Consider the following 19,262-nt stretch of genomic DNA (forward strand, 5'->3'; position numbering starts at 1 on the left):
ATCCGGGGCTTTTAAAAAAAATCTGAAAAGCAGCATGGCAGGCAGCGCTTCGCGTCTGCCCTGCCTGCTTGTAAAAGAAAGCGGCAAATCTCCTCGTCGACGTCGCGACGTCGCGTCGGGTTTTCCCTCACTGGGTCCCGCCCCCCGCAAGGGCGGGACCCAGTGAGGGAAGACCCGACGCGACGTCGTGACGTCGACGAGGAGATTTGCTGCTTTCTTTTACAAGCAGGCAGGGCAGACGCGAAGCGCTGCCTGCCATGCTGCTTTTCAGATTATTTTAAAGGCACAGGATGGAGAGGAGACGAGGGCTTACTGCAGTCAGCAACAGAGCACCCCCCACCCACTGACACCCGGGGCGGACCGCCCCCACCGCCCCCCCCCCCCTTGGTACGCTACTGCTTGGAGTTATTCGTTTTTGAGCTGGGCGCTTTCGGTTTCCATTATCGCTGAAAAACAAAAACGCCCAGCTCAAAAAAAGATAAACGTCCATGTTTTTCGAAAATACGCTTCGGTCCTCCCCTTCACGGACCCGTTCTCGGAGATAAACGCCCATGGAGATAGACGTTTCCGTTCGATTATGCCCCTTCACGTAAGCCACATTGAACCTGCAAATAGGTGGGATACAAATATAACAAATAAATTTAAACTCAACAGAGCACCTATAAAACTTCCATATCTTAATGTAAATTATCACTGCATAACTGTCTCTAGACAAATTGCCACACAAAGTTCATAGAAAAAACTTAGCTTCTTGATCGGTGTTTAAATATTGCTTCATCCTTTTTTGAGCTGGGCGTTTTTGTTTTTCAGCGATAATGGAAACCGAAAGTGCCCAGCTCAAAAACGAATAACTCCAAGACATTTATTCGTGGGAGGGGCCAGGATTCGTACTGCACTGGTCCCCCTCACATGCCAGGACACCAACCGGGCACCCTAGGGGGCACTTTTACAAAACAAAAACCAAGGTAAAACAGCTCCCAGGTGCATAGCACCCTTCCCTTGGGTGTTGAGCCCCCCAAATGCCCCTCAAAACCCACTGCCCACAAGTCTACACCATTACTATAGCCCTAAGGGGTGAAGGGGGGCACCTACATGTGGGTACAGTGGGTTTGGGGGCGGTTTGGAGGGCTCCCATTTACCAGCACAAGTGTAACAGGTGGGGGGGGGGGGGGATGGGCCTGGGTCCACCTGCCTGAAGTCCACTGCACCCCCTAATAACTGCTCCAGTGACCTGCATACTGCAGCCAGGGAGGTGGGTATGACATTTGAGGGTGAAAATAAAAAGTTGTGAAACGGCATATTTTATGGTGGGAGGGGGTTTGTGACCACTGGGGGAGTCAGGGGAGGTCATCCCCGATTCCCTCCAGTGGTCATCTGGTCATTTAGGGCACTTTTTGGGGCCTTATTCGTGGAAAAACAGGGTCCAGGAAAAGTGCCCTAAATTCGCGCTAAAAACGCATATTTTTTCCATTATCAGCGAAAGGCGCCCATCTCTGATCGCCCGATAACCACGCCCCAGTTCCGCCTTCACCACGCCTTCAACATGCTTCCATCAACTTTGTCCGCATCCGCGACGGAGTGCAGTTGAAAACGTCCAAATTCGGCTTTCGATTATACCGCTTTATTCGTTTTTGTGAGATAAACGTCTATCTCCCGATTTGGGTCACAATATAGGCATTTTTCTATTTCGATTATAAGCAGGATAGTACCGTGAAGGTGATCGTCTAGACCGGTAGAAACAAATACAGGTGATATTGAGGGGCATAATCGAACGAAAACGTCTATCTCCATGGGCGTTTATCTCCGAGAACGGGTCCGTGAAGGGGTGGACCGAACTGTATTTTCGAAAAAAATAGACGTCCATGTTTTATTCGACAATTTGTGAGCTGGGCGTTTTTGTTTTTCAGTGATAATGGAAAATGAAAGCGCCCAGCTCAAAAACGAATAAATCCAAGGCATTTGTTTGTGGGAGGGGCCAGGATTCGTAGTGCACTGGTCCCCCTCACATGCCAGGACACCAACCGGGCACCCTAGGGGGCACTTTTACAAAAACAAAAAAAAGGTAAAAGAGCTCCCAGGTGCATAGCACCCTTCCCTTGGGTGTTGAGCCCCCCAAATCCCCCTCAAAACCCACTGCCCACAAGTCTACACCATTACTATAGCCCTAAGGGGTGAAGGGGGGCACCTACATGTGGGTACAGTGGGTTTGGGGGGGTTGGACGACTAAGCATTAAGCAGCACAATTGTAACAGGTGGGGGGGGGGATGGGCCTGGGTCCACCTGCCTGAAGTCCACTGCACCCCCTAACAACTGCTCCAGGGACCTGCATACTGCTGCCAGGGAGGTGGGTATGATATTTGAGGGTGAAAATAAAAAGTTGTGAAACGGCATATTTTGTGGTGGGAGGGGGTTTGTGACCACTGGGGGAGCCAGGGGAGGTCATCCCCGATTCCCTCCAGTGGTCATCTGGTCATTTAGGGCACTTTTTGGGGCCTTATTCGTGGAAAAACAGGGTCCAGGAAAAGTGCCCTAAATTCTCGCTAAAAACGCATATTTTTTTTCCATTATCGGCGAAAGGCGCCTATCTCTGATCGGCCGATAACCACGCCCCAGTTCCGCCTTCACCAGGCCTTCGACACACCCCCATCAACTTTGTCCGCATCCGCGACGGAGTGAAGTTGAAAACGTCCAAATTCGGCTTTCGATTATACCGCTTTATTCGTTTTTGTGAGGTAAACGTCTATCTCCCGATTTGGGTCACAATATAGGCGTTTTTCTATTTCGATTATAAGCTGGATAGTGGTTGAATAATGGTACAAATGTTTTAGGTATAATGGTGATCGAGGGGAGGAAGGTAATATATTGTCCATTAGGAGATTTGGTTTTGCTGTGTTGCAGGATGTAGGTCTTTATGTTGGATCGATGGGGTATGCCTTTTTGAACAGGTTGGTTTTTAGTGATTTCCTGAAGTTTAGGTGGTCATAGATTGTTTTCACAGCTTTTGGCAATGTGTTCCATAGTTGTGTGCTTATATAGGAGAAGCTGGATGCTTAAGTTGCTTTGTATTTAAGGCCTTTGCAATTTGGGTAGTGGAGGTTTAGGTATGTCCGTCATATATCCTGGGGTTTGGCCATGGATAATTTTGTGGACCAGGGTGCAGATTTTGAAGGTAATACGTTTTTTGATTGGAAGCCAATGTAGCTTTTCTTGGAGGGGTTTGGCACTTTTGAATCGCAGCTTGCCAAATATCAGTCTGGCTGCTGTGCTTTGAGCAGTCTTTGCAGGTTCAATATGGCTTACATAGTGCCGGAGAGCAGTTGCAGACTCCGGTGAGTACAAATACAAAGGTGAAGTTGTGATAGGGTAATGTTCATGTGGCAGGACCACATAAAGGAAACGTTCGATGGTGGGGTTAGAACTGCTGCTCAGTAAAACAAACTTGGAACTAGACACTAGGATATTTGCTGTCTCCAACTTGTTCAAAATTAAATATACTAGAATATTGGGGTGGGTTTTTTTTTGCCTGTGATGAGGTACAAATCCCCTTATGATCAGAGATTGGTCAACTTGAGTATGTGTTGCTAGTGAGGTCAATATTTTGATCTGTAGCACCTTGAGGCTTTCCCCACCCAAAAAAAATTTCAATACCATTGAGGTTGTGGGTATAATACATAGCCACCTAGGTTTGGATTTATCAGCTTTTCTTCTATACATAATAGTAGGAAGTATTGATTGTTGATAACTGTATAATAGCTAATCCTACCACCACCTATAGTTGCTATAGCACCATGACAGTACAATTCTCATATGTAAACGTTTTTTTAAAGACCTACATATTGCTCCCAGTCTTCAATCAGCATCATCTGATTTTTCACCGTTCTTCTCATTTTATCATAGTCTCCTTTTTTAAAGTTAAACGCTAACGTATTTGATTTCCTATGTATACTTACTTCAAAGCTAATTTCAAATCTGATCATATTATGATCACTGTTATCAAGTGGCAATGGCAGAATTTGTGTGTAGAGCCTGAGCTCTTTCATTAAAACTTGGGGACCATGGGTCAATTTTAGCAGACAATGGAAAAGGTGGTGGTACTCAGTACCCCCAAGTACCACCTCAAAAAAGCCCTGTGTATTATTGAAACAAGATGGGCGTCCATCTTTTGTTTCGATAATACGGTCGGGGATGCCCAAATCTCAGCATTTAGGTCGACCTTAGAGATGGTTGACCTAAATGTTGAGATGGTCGACCTTAGAGATGGCCGACCTTGGTTTTCGCCGATAATGGAAACCGAGGACGACCATCGCAAAAATGACCAAATCCAAGGCATTTGGTTGTGGGTGAAGCCAGCATTCTTAGTGCACTGGTCCCCCTCACATGCCAGGACACCAACCAGGCACCCTAGGGAGCACTGCAGTGGACTTCAGAAATTGCTCCCAGGTGCATAGCTCCCTTACCTTGGCTGCTGAGCCCCCCAACCCCCCCCCCCAAAACCCACTCCCCACAACTGTACACCACTACCATAGCCCTTATAGATGAAGGGGGGCACCTATATGTGGGTACAGTGGGTTTCGGGTGAGTTTTGGAGGGCTCACATTTACCACCACAAGTGTAACAGGTGGGGGGATGGGCCTGGGTCCGCCTGCCTGAAGTGCACTGCACCCACTAAAAACTGCTCCAGGGACCTGCATACTGCTGTGATGGAGCTGGGTATGACATTTGAGGCTGGCATAGAGGCTGGCAAAAATGGTGACAAGTGGGGGAGTCAGGGGAGGTGATCCCCGATTCCCTCCGGTAGTCATCTGGTCAGTTCGGGCACCTTTTCGAGGCTTGGTCGTGAAAAAAAAGGGACCAAGTAAAGTCGGCCAAATGTTCGTCAGGTACGCCCTTCTTTTTTCCATTATCGGCCGAGGACACCCATCTCTTAACCACGCCCCTGTCCTGCCTTCGCTACGCTGCTGACACGCCCCCATGAACTTTGGTTGTCCTCGCAACGGCTTTCGATTATGCCAATTTGGGCGACCCTGAGAGAACTTGTGTTGAAAGATGGGTGCCCTTCTCTTTCGATTATGCCCCTGTATAGCAACTAGTTAATGATGTTTGCTTTTCTCTCTCTCTTTTTATTCCCCCCTTAATACTAAACTTGGTCTTGCTTGCTTTTCCCTCTCTCTCTCTCTCTCTCTTTATTTCCCCTTAATACTAAACTAGATCCTGCAGTGCCTGCTAGATTCTATCTGTTAATGCTGTGGTACAAAGTTTTTAAAACTAAGTGGTTTATATCTACTCCTGTATCATTATGTTCCATTTGTTTTTAACTCTTTATATATGTATATTAAAACTTAGCTTTGTTATTTATTATTTTATAATTTTATATATAGGTGATACAATTCTTTTTGCTTGTAGACTCCTGAAGCATGCATTGTGCATGCTGAAACATGGTAGCCTTGTTGAGTCTTGAGTCTTTATTTTTAAAGAATAAATTTGATTGGTTGAACCAGACGTTGGACTAGCTGCCCTTCATTTCTCATTCCTGTATCCTCTGTTGGCCTCTCTGTGGGACCTCTTTGTGCTCAGTTACCTTTTGGGCCCTGTTTTGGATGCCTAACAGATAAATGAAGGTTCAAAAAACAATATTGAAAAATTTGGAGAATGGCCCAAGGAAAAAAATCTGACTAGATAAGGAATCGGGATAGATGGCGATGCTAGAGCAAGAAGTTTATAATTTAAATCAGAAGACAGGTAAAAAAACAAGAAGAGATCCCTTCACCGTTGTCTCCATATATTATTACTTTAGCGCAATGAGTTTGCTCAGCACTGTTAAATACTTTAACCTTGTAATTCTGGTGATTGTATATAGGGGTTTATGCTTGAGATGGGGGGGGGGGGGTCTTCTGACTCTTAACTGTTACAGGTATTTTGGGTCACAGGGGATTGGGGCGGATTGGAGAAGGAAGATTTTGAGTGGGGCCTAGGGGATATTGTTTGTTTTCTGCTAATTCTGTTTTGCTCTGTTCATTTTTTTTTAGAATAATAAAAACATATTTCTCATAAATCAAAGGACAGGAAGAGAGATAGGACCTTGGATTTTGAAGGATAGGGGAAGATAGCCTACAGAGAGGGACCTAACAATGTGAAGGCAAGTAAGTGAGAGGAAACGTGATTGGTGGGGAGAATGTAAAGTGAATGAAACAAATATGTTTGTTGTAAATGAAAGAAAGAAATAAGTATGTAGTACTTATAAAAAGAGCATAGATTAGGTCAGGGGTAGGCAACTCCGGTCCTCAAGAGCCGCAGGCAGATCGGGTTTTCAGGATATCCACAATGAATATGCAGGAGATAGATTTGCATACCATGGAGGCAGTGCTTGCAAATCTATCTCCTGCATATTCATTGTGGATATCCTGAAAACCTGACCTGCCTGCGGGAAGATCATAGAAATATTAATAGTTAACAGAAAGGAATTTGTGCATGATTCAGAATCTGACAGGAAGTTAGTGTGGGAAGAGGAAAATTGTTTTTATCTATTTGTACAAGTTCTCCAATTTTTTTTTCTATTCACTACTGCCACTTGGTGTTCCAAGGTTCATTTTTGCTGGCTGTACACACTGCTGATGTCAGCCGGTGAGAAGGTAAAGCCTGAACTGCATATCAAAGGCATTGCACCAAAGAAGCATGACAAAAGGAAATACTCTTATGCATGATCCTTGTACACTCAGAGTGCATTGAAAAATTGATTATTTAACTTACTTAATCATTGTTTGTCTTGTTTGTCTGAGACATCAGGACAGTTTCTGATTGGTTAATTCATAGAATGATTTAAATCACAAGCTATGCTTCCTTTATAATTAGCACCAGTCTTTTGCAACTGTCTTCCATTATGAAATATCCTGTGCTTACTTCAAATGTGGACAAAATTCTGCCTGTTTTGGCATGTCCTTCTTCTTCAGTAGGCCTACCTTTAAGCATGGCTTATAGACTAGAGCTTTTTTGGCACCATATATAGAATTCACCCCTATAGGGTCAGTAGAAACATCAAACTTTTATCCATAACTTCCTATGGATTATACAGATATAGATGTTTTAAGTTTGCTATTTTTCAAATGTGTTTTTATAAAAAACCATACTTTTTCTTGATAAACCACATTTCTAATTTTTTAAAGATGTAATTAGTCCATTCCTGAGGCTGAAATTTAGCAGGATTATGCAGTTGACATCCCTCTATCTTGTGGTATAAATAAGTAATATACCCCACTTTTGGTACTTTTTTGCTCGTCACACTAACTGGAAGAAGCTAAGGATGAACCTCCAACACATGTGGCTAGTTGTAGGCTCATAAATTCTAGATCCGTGGTAAATAGAGTTGCAGTTCTTCATGATCTTATAACCATTTTTAACATAGACGTGCTTTTATTAACTGAATCTTAGTTGAAGTTGACCAAGTAGTACTTAAACAAATTCGTCTGGATTGGTTTTATGGTTTCTCTGGTGCCTGAATGCTAGAGATGTGGAGGGGCATTTTGGATATAACTTCTAAGTCAGACTTTGGATGTTTTACGCTACACATCCCAAATCTGAATAGAAAACATGGAGGGGCATAATCGAACAGAAACGCCTATCTCCATGGGCGTTAATCTCCGAGAACGGGTCCGTGAAGGGGCGGAGTGAACCGTATGTTCCAAAACAAAATAGACGCCCATGGTTTATTCGCCAAGGTGTGAGCTGGGCGTTTTTGCTTTTCACCGATAATGGAAAATGAAATCGCCCAGCTCAAAAACGAATACATCCAAGGCATTTGTTCATGGGAGGGGCCAGGATTCATAGTGCACTGGTCCCCCTCACATGCCAGGACACCAACCGGGCACCCTAGGGGGCACTTTTACAAAAACAAAAAAAAAGGTAAAAGAGCTCCCAGGTGCACAGCACCCTTCCCTTGGGTGTTGAGCCCCCCAAATCCCCCTCAAAACCCACTGCCCACAAGTCTACACCAGTACTATAGCCCTAAGCGGTGAAGGGGGGCACCTACATGTGGGTACAGGGGGTTTGGGGGGGTTGGACGACTAGTAGCATTAAGCAGCACAATTGTAACAGGTAGGGGGGGGATGGGCCTGGGTCCACCTGCCTGACGTCCACTGCACCCCCTAACAACTGCTCCAGGGACCTGCATACTGCTGCTTGGGAGGAGGGTATGACATTTGAGGGTGAAAGTAAAAAGTTGTGAAACATCATTTGTTGTGGTGGGAGGGGGTTAGTGACCACTGGGGGAGTCAGGGGAGGTCATCCCCGACTCCCTCTGGGGGTCATCTGGTCATTTAGGGCACTTTTTGGGGCCTTATTCGTCAAAAAACAGGGTCCAGGAAAAGTGCCCTAAATTCTAGCTACAAACGCATCCATTATCGGCGAAGGGCGCCCATCTCTGTTCGGGTGATAACCACGCCCCAGTTCCGCCTTCACCACGCCTCCGACACTCCCCCGTCAACTTTGTCCGCATCCGCGACGGAGTGCAGTTGAAAGCGTCCAAAGTTCGGCTTTCGATTATGCCGCTTTATTTGTTTTTGTGAGAAGAACGCCCATCTCCCGATTTAGGTCGGAACTTGGGCGTTTTTCTCGTTCGATTATAAGCAGGATGGCCATTTTCGAAACCACAAAACATCTTTTTTTTTTTTTTTTTCAAAAATACCATTTGTAACAAGGTTTTGTACTCTGTGTGTTTATCTTTTCAGGCCATTTTCGAAAAAAAAAAAAAATTTTACAAGTGAAAAATGTAGAAAATCAAACCACTGGAATGTAGGAGGGGCCAGCATTTTTAGCAGACTGGTACCCCAGACATCCCAGGAGAGCAGTGGGGCACTCTATGGGGCACTGCTGTGGACTGCTCCCAGTTACACATCTCACCATTGCTCCCTTATTATGCCTGCTGAGCCCTCAAAACCCACCACCCCCAACTGTACACCACTACATGGTGGTGTACACCATGTACACCGCTCCATGGTGCGACCGCACCTTGAGCATTGTGTTCAATTGTGGTCACCGCATCTCAAGAAAGATATAGTGGAACTGGAAAAGGTGCAGTGAAGGGCGACTAAAATGATAGCGGGGATGGGATGACTTACCTATGAAGAAAGACTAAGGAGGCTAGGGCTTTTCAGCTTGGAGAAGAGACGGCTGAGGGGAGACATGATAGAGGTATATAAAATAATGAGTGGAGTGGAACAGGTGGATGTGAAGTGTCTGTTCACGCTTTCCAAAAATACTAGGATTAGGGGGCATGTGATGAAACTACAGTGTAGTAAATTTAAAACAAATCGGAGAAAATGTTTCTTCACCCAACGTGTAATTAAACTCTGGAATTCGTTGCTGGAGAACGTGGTGAAGGCGGTTAGCTTGGCAGAGTTTAAAAAGGGGTTAGACGGTTTCCTAAAGGACAAGTCCATAAACCGCTACTAAATGGACTTGGGAAAAATCCACAATTCCAGGAATAACATGTATAGAATGTTTGTACGTTTGGGAAGCTTGCCAGGTGCCCTTGGCCTGGATTGGCCGCTGTCATGGATAGGATGCTGGGCTCGATGAACCCTTGGCCTTTTCCCAATGGCGTGCTAGCGTTTTTAGCACATGCTAAAAATAAGTGTGTGCTAAATGCTAGAGATGCTCATATATTCCTATGGTCATCTCTAGCATTTAGTACATGCTAATCATTAGTGTGCACTAAAAACTCTACCACACCTTTGTAAAAGACCCCATAAATTTCTTATGGATTCCTTATTGGGTGATGTTTACAAGAAATTATGATCTTAATTATTTTGGGACACTTTTACTAAGCTGTGTTAAAAGGTGCCTGTGGTATGATTAGTGTTGGAATAATGTATTGTATTTTACATGCATTGTCTGTCAGCAATGTTTTTTCTCTGTGATTACTCTGTGACCTCTGATGTGAATTTCCTAGAGAGGTCACACCTATGCAACTTCCTGTGGGGGTTAGGCACAGCACATGGAGCTCATGATCTCTGCTACCTGAGGATCTATGGTGTGAGCATCCATTACCATCTAAGCACATGGAAAGAGCTGATAATCCAAATGTATAGTATTATGTATATATAAGCCTGTCTGAATATAATCTAACTACAAACTGTGAGTAAACAGATGTTTTGTTACTTCAACTTTAAAGTGACTCAGCAGTGAATTATTCTGGGGTGTATGTGAGAGAGATGAAGAAAAGAAATTAACATTTCTAAAGCTGAAGCTGTGTGTATAAAAATCTGCTAATTATTTACTACAAATAATCCAACAAAAGGGTTATGGGCCCAGCCCAGGAATTGAAAAGGGAGAAATATTACCAGGCAGTGAAAAAGCCACATTTTTCTCTTAAGTTTTAAAAGAAAGATTCAGTCTGTCTCTCTCTCCCCCCCCACACACTAAACAGAAGGCAAGGCTAAGAAATGGCTGAGGGAGGAAATTCACCATTTTTCTACTCTCTAAAGGTGCCTAAATTAACTGAATTTAATTATCAGCAGTGGGAACTAAGATTCAGATGTCTCCTTCAAGCAAAGAAATTAAGTATATGTTTAGACCAAAACAGAACAGCTGAAAATATGGCTGAATGGGACAATGCAAACTATTATGTGAAGTGCATGTTTTTGGAAGCTCTCTCAGAGAAACAAGCCATATTGCTGGAAGCAAAGGATACAGCAAGTGAAATTTTATATAAACTAAGAACTATGTATGCAACTACATATGCAAAACAGCAACCAATTTGGTTAGCAGAGTTAAATGAGACCAAATTAAGGGATAAAAGTAAATGTAATGATCACATTATGCATCTTATGTCTTCATTTCAAAAGTTAGAACTTTCTGGAATTCCCATGTGTGATGCATTGAAAAGAGCATTTCTTTTTACCTCACTATCAAAGAAGTTTGATGTTTTTAGGTCTGTAAATGAAGCCATTGAAGGGCAATCTTTTGAACAGGCAGCATCAAAACTGAGGCAGGAATGCATAATTAATGATTCTGAGAAGATGTGTTCTCAAAGACAGTCAGAGAGAAATGAAACAAATCTCTTGGCAAAGAACAGAGGAAGGCGGAGCTATGGGAAAACTCCACCTAAGGGCAAGCTGATTTGCTATTCATGTGGAAAGGAGGGACATGTATCTAAATGGTGTAAGGAAACACAAAACACCCCCTCTTGCTCACCTAAGCCAATGGAACAAAAGAATTTTCCAAGCAGGACATGTACAAAAGACAATGATAAACATAAGAGCTTTCTAATGGTAGAAAAATCTTTGACTATGGTAAATAATAATTCAAATGAAAGTACTTGGATTTTGGATTCGGGGAGCACATGCCATTTAACCAATTGTAAGGATTTCTTTCAGGAAATGAGTCCAGAAGAAGGTATTCTTCAAACTGCAAACGCAGGGACTACTCAGATCCAAGCAAAAGGCATTGGATTCTTAAAATGCAAAGTGTCTAATGAAGTTAAAGAAATTCCTGTAAGTGATGTCTTGTATATTCCCCAAGCAGTTTGCAATATGCTTAGTGTATCTACATTAGATAAGAAGGGATTTGCGATTCATTTTGAAAATAGTAAGTGCACAATCTCTAAAAATGATGAAGTGTATGCTGAAGCTTTTATGCATAATGATGTTTATAAACTGAGCATTTCAGGTGAAGCCTCACATCTGGCGCAAGTAAGGAAGAATGATGGTAAATGTAGTCTGGAAATCTGGCACCGCCGCCTGGGACATCGTGATTTTAAGGTGATCCAGGATCTTTACAGTAAGCAACTTGCCACAGGCATTCAGATAAGTGCAGATACTGGTAAAATGGAGAAATGCATAGACTGTGTTACTCAAAAAGGTGTGAGACCCTCATTTCCTGCATACACAGGAAATAGGAGTAATAAAGTACTGGACTTAATACACAGTGACTTATGTGGACCGTTTAATATCCCATCATTGGGAAATAACAGATTTGTGCTAATATTCTTGGATGATTTCTCTAGATATTGTGTGGCCTATTTGCTGAAAGAAAAAAGTCAAGTCACAGACATGCTGAAGAAATACGTAGCCATGGTGAGCAATAAATTTGAAAGAAAACCAAAGGTTCTTCAGACCGACAATGGTGGTGAGTTCACTTCACAAAGCATGCGCACATTTCTAGAACAAGAAGGCATTTAGCATATCACAACAGTAGCTTATACACCAGAGCAAAATTCTGTTGCAGAGAGAAAATTTAGGTCACTTGTGGAAATGACCAGATGTATGCTGTCAGATAGCAATCTCTCTAAAAGACTATGGGGGGAAGCCATTCTCACAGCAGTGTACCTACAAAACAGAATGCCAACTAAAGGCGCTGAGCGCACACCACATGAGACATGGCATGGTAGGAAGCCAAACCTGTCCCACATAAGAACATTTGGAAGTACAGCATATGCTCATGTACCAAAGCAAAGAAGGCATAAGCTGGATTCCACAACAGAAAGGGGCATTTTAGTTAGCTATGCTCCAGGACACAAAGGATATAGAATTTTGAATCTGAAAACTGGCATTGTTGGCATAAGACATGTTACATATTTTGATGAAAACAAAAGGGTTGATAAAGGCTGGATTATCCCAGATGAGCCTTATCATCCAGAATATGAAACTAGAACCATAATAGACATGCCAGTGTATATAAATGCCATACCAAGGCAGATGTCTGAAAGCAACTCATCTGTATCTAACGAGGAACAGGCAGAGGAAGCAGACACAGAAAGGATCATTGCAGGAGACAGTACAGTTGGAGAAGGGAATCAATTGGAGAAGGACTCTCAGATTTAGAGGATGCGGAAAGGTCGGACCAACCTGTTGTCAGACGCTCATCCAGGGAAAACAAAGGTGTTCCACCCCCAAGACTGTCTTACCTAACAAAGTCAGCAGAAGCTCAAGAGCCCTTAACATGGGATGAGATTGAGAAAATGCCAGCAGAAGAAGCTGCTGAATGGCGTAAAGCTGCACAAGAAGAAATTGATGCATTGCATAAAAATAATACTTGGATTCTTACAAAATTACCTCCTGGCAAGAAAGCTATAGGATGCAAATGGGTATTCAAGTTAAAAAGGAATGCACAAGGAAAAGTGGAAAGGTATAAAGCCAGATTAGTCGCAAAGGGATATCTTCAAAATATGGAGAAGATTTTGATGAAGTGTTTGCACCTGTAGTGAAACACACGACAATTAGAACACTTCTGAGCATTGCAGTCTCAAAAGGCATGCAAGTCAACCACATTGATGTGAAAACAGCATTTCTTCATGGAGATATAACTGAAGACTTGTACATGGAACAGCCAACAGGTTTCATAAATACAAAACAAAGACAGCTAGTGTGTAAATTAAACAAAGGTCTTTATGGATTAAAGCAAAGTGCAAAATGTTGGAATGACAAATTGCATGAAATATTGACAAATTTAGGATTTAAGCAAGGTGAAGCAGATAAATGCTTGTACACTAGGTGCAGAAATGGACAATATGCATACATTTTAGCTTTTGTTGATGATCTGCTCATTGCAAGCGAAAGTGAGCAAGAGTACAAGGACATTGTAAAATATTTAAACCTGAATGTTGAGATAAAAGAACTTGCTAATGTGTCATACTATCTTGGTATAGAAATTGAGAAACAAAATGATGGTTCTTATCTTCTAAGCCAGAAGCAGAAAATAAATGAGCTTATTGAAAGTTTAGGTATGCAAGATGCCCAAGTTATAAGCACTCCCATGATCACTGATTTTCTGAAGGATGAAACAGTAAGAGAACCTTTACCAGATAACAACCAATATAGATCAGCCATAGGTAAGCTTTTATATCTGACTACCACATACAGGGCTGATATAGCAAATGCAGTAGGAATTTTGAGCAGAAGGGTCAGCTCACCTACCAAATCAGATTGGACTGCAGTTAAAAGGATGGTAAGGTATTTAAAAGGTACCATTGATTGTAAATTAAAGATTTCAGCCAATAGTAATCCAAAACTAATATGTTACTGTGATTCAGATTGGGCAGGGGATCATTCTGATTATAAATCCACAAGTGGATATGTGTTTATGTATGGAAATGTACAAATTTCTTGGGGCAGTCATAAACAAAGTATTGTGAGTCTGTCTTCTACAGAAGCTGAATATGTGGCCGTATCAGAAGCATGCAGAGAACTGATGTGGATTGAAAAGCTTTTGCTGGATTTTGGAATAGATGAACAGAGACCAATCCAGATAATGGAAGATAATCAGAGCTGCATCAGACTGTCACAGAATGACAAGGTTCAGTCACGCACCAAGCACATCGCAACGAAATATCACAACGTGCGAGAGCTGGCGAAAGAAGGGGTCATCAGTCTAGACTATTGTCACACCAGTGAGATGACAGCTGACATCATGACCAAACCGTTACCCAGAGAACGTTTTGAGAATCTGCGAATAAAGCTTGGACTTTGTATGAATTAATAGTTGCATGACAGTTATGCATGAGAAGGGGTTTGTTGGAATAATGTATTGTATTTTACATGCATTGTCTGTCAGCAATGTTTTTTCTCTGTGATTTCTCTGTGACCTCTGATGTGAATTTCCTAGAGAGGTCACACCTATGCAACTTCCTGTGGGGGTTAGGCACAGCACATGGAGCTCATGATCTCTGCTACCTGAGGATCTATGGTGTGAGCATCCATTACCATCTAAGCACATGGAAAGAGCTGATAATCCAAATGTATAGTATTATGTATATATAAGCCTGTCTGAATATAATCTAACTACAAACTGTGAGTAAACAGATGTTTTGTTACTTCAACTTTAAAGTGACTCAGCAGTGAATTATTCTGGGGTGTATGTGAGAGAGATGAAGAAAAGAAATTAACATTTCTAAAGCTGAAGCTGTGTGTATAAAAATCTGCTAATTATTTACTACAAATAATCCAACAATTAGCACGTGGTTTCCCCCCTCTGAGGCCACTTTTAGAGCAGCAGTAAAATGGCTGAATTTCCATTTTTCCTATTAATGGCCAGGTGCTAATTTCCAAATTAGAGCATGGCCATTAGCGCATGAGCCCTTACCTCATGTTACAGCTTTTCTGTCTAATAAGATCCCCCTTTCAATTCCTGTTATTCAGACCACTCTAAAGTCTGTCACTGTCACCACATGTTTTATATATTGGACAAGTTGCTGTCAGATAAGGGGTAATTCTATCAAGTAGGAACTAACATTTATGCACCAGTTACACATAAATATTCCAAATACTAGCATTCATGCATATACATGATGGATATGCACCATGTGCGTATCCAGTAAATACATTTGTATCTTACATAGCACATATTTTACAGGTGATATAAGTAAATAAGTGTTGCCATAGTGGGACAGACAAAAGTCCATCAAGCCCAGCATCCTGTTTCCACAGTGGTCAATCCAGGTTACAAGTACCTGGCAAGATCCCAAAACAGTACAATACATTTCATGCTGCTTATCCTAGAAATAAGCAGCGGATTTCCCCCAAGTCCATCTTAATAATAGCTTATGGACTTTTCCTCTAGGAAGCTATCCAAACCTTCTCTAAACCCCGCCAAGCCAAGTTCCCCCACTACATTCTCCGGCAACGAATTCTAGTGTTCAATTACACATTAAAGGGATCTTTTACTAAAGCTTAGCTTGCGTTATCTGCAGCAGGGCCCATTTCATTCCTATGGACCCTGCTGCAGATAACTTGAGCTAAGCTGTAGTAAAAGACCCCCTGAGTGAAGAAATATTTTCTCCGATTTGTTTCAAATTTACTACTTTATAGCTTCATTGTGTGCCCACTAGTCCTCGTATTTTTGGAAAGAGTAAACAAGCAATTCACGTCTACCCATTCCACATCACTCATCATTCCACAGACCTCTATCATATCTCCATCCACCTGTCTGTTCTCCAAGCTGTAGAGCCCTAGCCAATTTGGCCTTTCCTCATATGGAACTAGTTCCATCCCCTTTATCATTTTTGTCGCCCTTCTTAGAGTCTCCTTAAATTCTGCTATATCCCTTTGGACAAACTCTAAGAAGAACATGGAAGGGGCACACATTTATGTGCATAACTTATAGAATACAAAACGTTACATACATATCAGCTGCACTTAGGCACCAACTCTGTGGTTGGAGTAAGTACTCACACCTAGATGCATAGAGTCATGGTTAAGCTACTTTATATAAAGGAACGTGGGTACCTACTTTCCTTTATAGAATATGCACCAATTAAAGGGGAGGATTCTATATATGGTGCATAAAAAATCCACGTGGAAAACATTCCCGCCTAAGTGTGTTCTATAAGCAGTGCCTAGATTTAGGAGTGGTATATACAATACGCTCAGTTGATATCCTAGTGCCTAAAACTATACGCCTCCATTTATATCAATGAAAATGTGTCATAAATCCCTGTGTGTAGATTTAGGCGCACAGGGTTATATTCTATAACAAATCATGTAAATTTTGGAATGCCCACAAAACACCCATTTCTACGCCCATAACCATGCCCCTTTTTGCCTGCCCACATTAGAATTTAGGCACAGTGCGTTACAGAATACACTTAGCAAGTTATGCACGTAAATTCTAATTATTGCCAATTAATGCTCATTATTGCTTGTAAAATGCTGTTAAGCCAATTAAGTTGCACACATTGTTACAGAATATGTTTGGATTTGGGGGCGGAACGCTAGGCGCGTTATATAGAATCTGGGGGTAGGTATTCTCCAGGTGCCTACATATTGGTACAGTGTTAAAGAATCACTCTCATACTGTCTGAGTTTTCTATTTTTTTCACATGACTTTTTTCCCCTTTTGTGTCTTTTTTATTGATTAGATTCCACTTATAGCCAATTGAAGACTTCCTAGCTGATATCTGTCATTTGGAGGGACATGTAGCTTCACTGGAAAGCTGTGGAAGAAGGATGACCAGATTTTCATTATCATTTTTGGAGTCCAGTTCTTGGCTGTGGTTGGCCAGAAAATCCGATAAATTAAATGTGGTTTATTCAGTCTGGTCTCATTTATAGTTCTCTCAATGTGTCCAGTGGCAGAACCTTCTAATTATATAGAAGCTTTAGTGCTACATTCCTAATGCATGGGAGGGCAATTAACAATTTTGTGCCTAAAACTATGTTTTATCCGTGTAAATAAATGTTTGTGAAACTTGGCCACCCTGTATGAATATAGCAGAAGTGCTCCCAGGGTCAGCATTAGGTTGAGAGAAGGCAACAATGTGTATAGTTTGGGGTTTTCAAAACTACACAGATGTGACCGTCTCTGGGAAAAGGCAACTAAAGTCTCCAGAAACACAAAATAAAGTTTAAATGAATTATTTTAGAGCAAAGAATTTATAATACAACAGTCCAAATCTCATCCTTTTATGTGGATAAAATAGAAAAAGTTACAGAAATTCAAACATGTAAATTTTACAGACTGCTTATAGACCCTTGTAATGAAAAATCAGCCATTCTCAACATTTTGGACCAGCTACTTTAGGGGCCCATAAAGTTTAGTGCGCTCTAAGGGGCACTTTTACAGAGCGGTGCAGTCACCCGGCACCGCGGTAGTCCTGCCTTGAGCGTGCGCCATTTCTGGGGGAATAAGAAAACCCCTGGAAATAGCTTGTGCAGGAGTAACCCAGAAGTAATCGGGCATCACTGCACGCTGCCCAGTTACAACTGGACTAGTGCAGGAGCCCTTATTGCCACCTCAAAGAGTGGCGGTAAGGTCTCCCCGCCGCATGGCCACGTGTGTCTGGGGACGTTTTACCCACTGCAGTAAAAGGGCTCTGGTGCATGGGAAAAACGGCCCTTCAGGACCCTTTTTCCCGCAGCTTGGTAAAAGGACCCCATAATGCTAAGAAATCCATAGCTATAAAATTGGCCTTCTTAGCATTTAGAGTGCACTAAGGGGCCATTTTATTAAGCAGCGGTAAAAAGTGGCCTGCGGTAGATTTTACACGTGAAATTTGAGCACACTGGCCATTTTTTACCGTGGCTGGGAAAAAAAGACTTTTTAAAAATGGGGGCAGTAAATACCGTGCAGTAAAATTAAAAGTAGTATGCTGCTAACTACTACCAGAGTCCTTACCACCACTCATTGACCTAGCGGCAAGGGCTCCCATGCTACTCTTGTGGTAATCATACAGTGTGTACCAATGTGGCTGCGCTGACGATTACTGCCAGGAATGTCCCCGTGGTAGAAAATAGAACAATATTTTCTAGCACAGGAAACAGCACACATGAACTTCAGAATTACCACTGGGCGCCCATGCTACCTCGGCGGTAGTGCTGGTTTGGCACGCATTACACATGTGTTAGCCCTACCACTGTTTAGTAAAGGGCCCCTAAGCTTTAGTAAGAGAGCCCCTTAAGTCACCTTTTCCAAGAGACAGTCACACTCATTATTTTGGCTAAAATAGTAATTGCAACCCCCCCCCCCAAAAAAAAAAGAAACCCCCACAAATCTGTAGGGCTACTTTTCCAGACACACTAAACTACAAGCATATTTCTTGCACTTGAACTTCAGGAAATCACTAAACACCAACCTCTTCAAAAAGGCCTACCCCAATGACCCCACGTAACCCTCTTCACCTACCAACACAGCATGACTATGATCGAACAGGACATCACTCAATCTTCATTCATTCTGACCCTCCACTTATACCTCATACGATCACTATGCAACTTTGTATTTGTTATCCACCGACTATGCAACTTTGTATTTGTTATCCACCGACTGGGCAAACGCCTTTGACGGTACTATGTAAGCCACATTGAGCCTGCAAATAGGTGGGAAAATGTGGGGTACAAAAGCAACAAATAAATAAATAAATAAAATAAATAAATTTCTGCTTTGATTATTGATGCAAACCCCGCTGGTTAAAACTACCTATGGAGTTTGCACTGAATCTGGAAATTTGATAAATCTTCCCTTATAGTTTACACACACAATTCAAACACTTATAGGTCTTTTACTAAGATGCACTAGCGTTTTTAAGCTTGTGCTAAAAATCAGCTGGTACTAAACGCTGAGACGACATGGGCGTCGCAGCGTTTAGCACCAGCTGATTTTTAGCACGAGCTAAAAACACTTGCATGCCTTAGGGAAAAAAATCTTAGGCGTATGTTTACTAAGGTGTGTTAGCGTTTTAACGTGCCTGTAAATTTAAGGCACGTTAAACGCTAATGTACCTATACATTTCTATGGGCGCATTAGCATTTAACGCATGTAAACCATTTACGCATGTT

The 19,262-nt window shown here is 42.2% G+C and overlaps 1 long non-coding RNA gene across 1 annotated transcript; it reads left to right on the forward strand.

The window, feature by feature from the left end:
• Window positions 1-5,209: 5,209 nt before the first annotated feature.
• LOC115471138 lies at window positions 5,210-17,124 on the forward strand. Its single transcript, XR_003942282.1, has 3 exons — window positions 5,210-5,739; window positions 6,027-6,140; window positions 16,847-17,124. It is a non-coding gene; the product is annotated as an uncharacterized LOC115471138 (long non-coding RNA).
• Window positions 17,125-19,262: the final 2,138 nt, after the last annotated feature.

This window comes from Microcaecilia unicolor, chromosome 5 (genome assembly GCF_901765095.1).
Source record: "Microcaecilia unicolor chromosome 5, aMicUni1.1, whole genome shotgun sequence".
NCBI lineage: Eukaryota > Metazoa > Chordata > Amphibia > Gymnophiona > Siphonopidae > Microcaecilia > Microcaecilia unicolor.